This window comes from Octodon degus, unplaced genomic scaffold, assembly GCF_000260255.1.
Source record: "Octodon degus isolate 3935 unplaced genomic scaffold, OctDeg1.0 scaffold00077, whole genome shotgun sequence".
NCBI lineage: Eukaryota > Metazoa > Chordata > Mammalia > Rodentia > Octodontidae > Octodon > Octodon degus.
The window spans coordinates 5,806,990-5,812,106 of NW_004524653.1; positions in this window are offsets into that span (position 1 = coordinate 5,806,990).

A 5,117-nucleotide genomic window follows, 5' to 3' on the forward strand; every position below is an offset into this window, starting at 1 on the left:
TTTTCTCAATATCCTTTGATACTGTGTCTCATGTTCTAATACAGTGGCTCTCTTGACGACATAAACTATACAGAAACACACTATTTTCCCCAAATCTTACCTCTCATTCACATTCCAAAGCAAAGAAAAAGTTCCTCTAAATGAAGGTTCAACCTCGTCCTGTTAATTTGAAGAGAAGCAATAGCCCCATCCCAACAGAGAAATACACATTCAATGCATTTGCTAGTTATTCGGGAATCTTGTACTGGCGGAGACAAAAAGCAAGACGCACCGTACTACTGCTTATGTCTGGATTAATAAACATCACCCGCTGCAGAATCCAGAACCCCTTATCAATAACTCTCGCACTGGCGGCAGAATAAGATTTGTAGGGCAAAATCACCACAAAGAATATAACAGTAGGTAGGATTTGGTGTATGAGTTAATAAATTTTTTGTCAGGCTGGCCCCTAGGATTACTCTTCCATCTGAATTTTGGCTTTGTTTTCTCTCGGTCCCTCCCTCACGGGGCTGTACCTGGAAGAGGCGTCGCTCTCGAGCTCGTTGCTTTGATAAAGTGGCCTGCGAGCACGGTGACAGTGGGGCCGTCGTGCACGGGAGCATTTATGAGTCCCCAGGGCATTCTGAAAAACACCAGCAAGTGTTTAAGTACTGAATCACAGCCAAGTACTGTGAATCTTTAATTTTTTTTTTTCCTATAAGGATGTCAGCATGAAAATATAGAGCGTTGGCTTTCCCACGTGACTCCATGACTTGTAAAGTGTGCCAGAGCTGCCAGGCTCGAATCAGCGCTCCAGCCTGCGCAGGCCACCAGCGCCCCCGCCAGCGAGCACTAACGGTTCCTCCGCTGGCCTTCTTTTACATTTGCAACCCAGCAACACAATAAAAATGACTAAATGCTAAACTCAAGCGCCCTGCTTCTAAATTCATCTTGCCCGGCGTCGTATTTATCCACGTGGCGTTCTCACCTTTGGTGCTGAGATAACGCATGTTGAAATAAATTTCCAAGCATAACTACTTTGTTTTCCGATACGACACATTCGTCATCCAAATAACCAGGCAATTATGACACTGCAGGGCTAAGGAATCGATGATTTGTTTTCAAGGTGCTTTAGGTTACAGCTAAAAATTAAAGTTCATGGCAAAACTCAAAAAAGAAAATGTCTTTTTCAATCAAGAAGCAATGGATGTGTGGAAATAACAACTTAAAATTTAAATTTTGATTGGGGGCTTTTTTGTTTATTTCATTTTTGTTTTCAGCTAAGCATATTTATCATTTATGCTGTGACACTTTGTTAAAAATTCCTAGAATGGGGAGAAGACTCCATTGTCTCTAATCTTTTTTTTTTTTTTTTTTTTTTTTTTTTTCAGAACTGGGGCTTGAGCTCAGGTCCTTGTGCTTGCCAGGGAGGCACCTATTCCACTGAGCCATCTCCCCGGCCCCTATTGTCTCTAATCTTAACTTCATCTTTGGTTACTGTTTGCACCAGTATTTTGAAACAAATCACTCCAATAATTACTCACTGACATATTTATCCACTTGTGAATGAGCAAAAATGCAGGTGAAAAGATATGAGATGTGCCAAATTATAGTATTAACAGGTTGGAGTCAATTAATCATGGATAAAAATGATTACTTTTTATTAAACCATGTAATCAGGGTACAGAATCCTGAAAGATTGATAGGTCTGTCTATGGATGCAGAAGTCTACCCGTGACCTCTGACAAGACACATTCAGTCCTCAGTACTGAGGCACAAGACTTCACGTACAGATTAGCATTCATAGACACCAGGACATTGTTCACGTTTTTAAAGCAAGGATATATTTATTTACTCTTTGCACTATTTTAAAATAGTTCTTTAAAGGATCTCTCAAATAAACTGTTTTGGTTTTGGTTTTTGCAATACCTGGGATTGAACTCAGGACCCTGCGCTTGCCAGGCAAACACTTATTCTACTGAGCTATCTCCCCAGCCCCTTCAAATAAACTGCTAATGATTATTATATTGAGCTGGGTGTGGGAAGAGGAATAGCCACTCTTTACCTGCATCTATATTACGCTTTTTTTTTAGTATTTAGTGCAGGGTCTACAGCGTCTACAGGGTCTGCAGGGTCTCACTACACAGATAGGATCGTAGTGATCCTCCTGTTTTCAGCCTCCCAAGCGCTGGGATTACAGATGCACGCCACCAAGCCCAGTCTCAATTGTTGTCTCAGCGCACCCCAGGGGTGGGGCCAGCACAGCAGGCCCCGGGGATCAAACCTCTGACCTACACTACCCTTTTCAAGCTAAAGATTATTCATTACTTTAAATAATACTCATTCTTTCTATACAGTGTTTTAGTAGTAAATGAAAGAATGGAAATTTACATGAGGTATAGGAAAATAATACTAACAGAGTTAGAAATATTAGAGACTGGGAGAAAAAATGACAAAAGTAGTAGCAATAATAAAATAATAATATAACTTGGCAAAAAGGGTATTGCAAACATTTCAACTGGATATGTGTGATAAGACCTGTAGGCCCAGCACTCCGGGAGACAGAAGCAAGAGTACTACAAGTTCTAGCCCAGCCTAGAGAAGTTGGCAAACTTAGTGAGGCTCTGTCTCAAAATTTAAAAAATAAAAATGTAAAGGAGGAGCTTGAGCTATAGCTCAGGCAAAGGCCCCAAGATCAATCTTGAGTATCAAAAAAAAATTCAGCAGATGGTAGAAATGAAAATTGGCACAATGTCTGTATCAGTCACTTTTTTATTGCTTCCACAAAACACCTGCCCTCCTGGGAGGCCAGAGACGCTTGGGCCCAAGCATTTAGGTCCCACAGGCCTCAGTCTGTGGTCTGCTGGCCTCCGGGCAGAAGCATCACAGTGGGACAGCATGGCAGAGAAAAGCTGCTCAATTGTGGCAACCAAAAAGGAGAGAAGGTGGAACGAACCAGGAGGAGGAAGGGGCAGGGGACAAGGTCTAGCCACCAGTGTCAGGCTGTCACAACACTCAGAAGTGACAGCATGACACTTGTTTTAGACATCTACGCGTGTCTCGGGCCAATCAAGCTGACCATCAAGAGGAGCCACCACACCTCCTAAAGAGCAATTCAGTGTCATATATCAGATACTTTACAAGCATTTCTGCTCTTGAATCTAACATTTTCACTACTAAACATTTAGCCTAAGGGGGAGATAGATTGGCAGTCTAAGCACCTGCCTGGCAAGCACAAGGACCCGGGTTTGATCCCCAGGACTGCATGTGGTGCCAGCCCCAGAACCCCAGGTGCACCATTCAGGCCATAGAAACCAGGTGTGGTGGTGCACACCTGTAACCCCTGCCCTGGGAAGGCTGAGACAGGAGGATCACTACAAGTTCGAGCTGCGTAGCGGGACCCTGTACCAAATGAATAGATAAGTAAAAGATTTTTTAAAAAAGAAAAAAAAAAGATTTAGCCTAAGATTGATGTCATAATGAATCAACAAAAATACAGAAAAGGGAAACCTAAATGTCTGCAGAAAGAGAATTGGAGGGCTGGTGAGATGGCTCAGTGGTCTAGAGCACCTACTTGGAACAAGCTTGGCAAAACACAGGGACCGCGGTTCGATCCCCAGCACCACATGCCAGCCAGCCCCACCCCCAGGTGGGCTGAGCTGGCCACACACACACACAAAATAATAATAATAATAATAATAATAATAATAATAATAATGATAATAAATGTTTAAAAAAGAAAGAGAATTGGATAAATTGTTTTTCTTATTACAAAAAATAAATACTCTTCCAAGGACTTAGCCAACCTCCACTCATTTATTCTTGGTAAGGACCCTAGAGGGCGTGTCCTTTTGCCTTCTACCTTTGCAGGTAAAAAAGTGAGAAATGCCTATTACTTACCCGGTACCCATGGCTAGCAAGAAGCAGGACAAACATCAAGCTAGCGCCGGCATTCTTTTCTCTTTATTCACTTTATTGAACCGTGATTGCCGTATGAAAAGCCATACACAGGGCTAGCCAAATAGCTCAGTGGTTAAAGCACCTGCACCTGCAAGTAGGCACAGGGGCTGGGGGTTCAATCCCTGGGCCCGCTGTGCCAGCCTTGCCCCCAGGGCACTCTGAGATGGCATATGAGACTCGGTGGTGTGGCACGCGCCTATGATCCCAGCTCTTGGGAGGCTGTAAACAGGAGGCTCTCTATGAGTCTGATCTAGTAGTGAGACCCTGAACACCCTGGAGACCCTTCCCTAAAAATACAAAAAAGAAAGAAAGAAAGAAGAAAGAAAGAAAGAAAGAAAGAAAGAAAGAAAGAAAGAAAGAAAGAAAGAAAGAAAGAAAGAAAGAAAGAAAGAAAGAAAGAAAGAAAGCAAAGCAAAGCAAAGCAAAGCAAAGCAAAGCTACACGTGTTTAAGGTTTAGTCTCAGTGCATATGCTTCGGTGGAAGACAGCATTACTGTTATCGAGGCCATAACCAAATCCACCATCCCCAGTTTCCTTCCATCCCTATTCTTGCTGCTATTATTAGGGTTGGGGGGCAGCAGTTGTTTTATTTTGGGTTTTGGTTTTCATGTGTGGTAAGAATCCTTCACATAAGACCCACTTCTCAACATTTACATACACAGCCTTGTGTAGTCACTGTCCTAGTACTTGCCTTGTTATGTTAGGGTCCGGGTGTTCCCCGCAAAGCCTGGTTTGGTTACTTTTCTCTTGTTTCTGAAATAAAATACCCAACACCCCAGAGTAAGGAAGGAAAGGTTTATTTAGCTCTCAATTTGAGGAGGTTTCAGTCCATACTTAGCTGGCTCCAAGGCAGAGTGGCACATGGCAGGGGGCAGCAGCTCATGGTGGCAGAAAAGAGAAACAGCAGGAGCAGAAAGGGAGGAGCAGTGGCAAAGGGCAAGCCTCTCTCGCCCCCGTATCTTGCATTCAGGCTGTCTGCTCCAGCGTGAGCGTAGCGCTCACACCCATAATCCCAGCATGGGATCATGAATTGATCACCACCTTTAGAAGTTTGCCCCATGAATGCATGAGGCTTTGTGGGGAACACCCTGACACTAACATAACAAGGCAAGTGTGTTGTGTACGAGATGGAAAGAGGGCCAGGAAAGGGGATGAAGAAGAATTGAGATGTGTTGTGC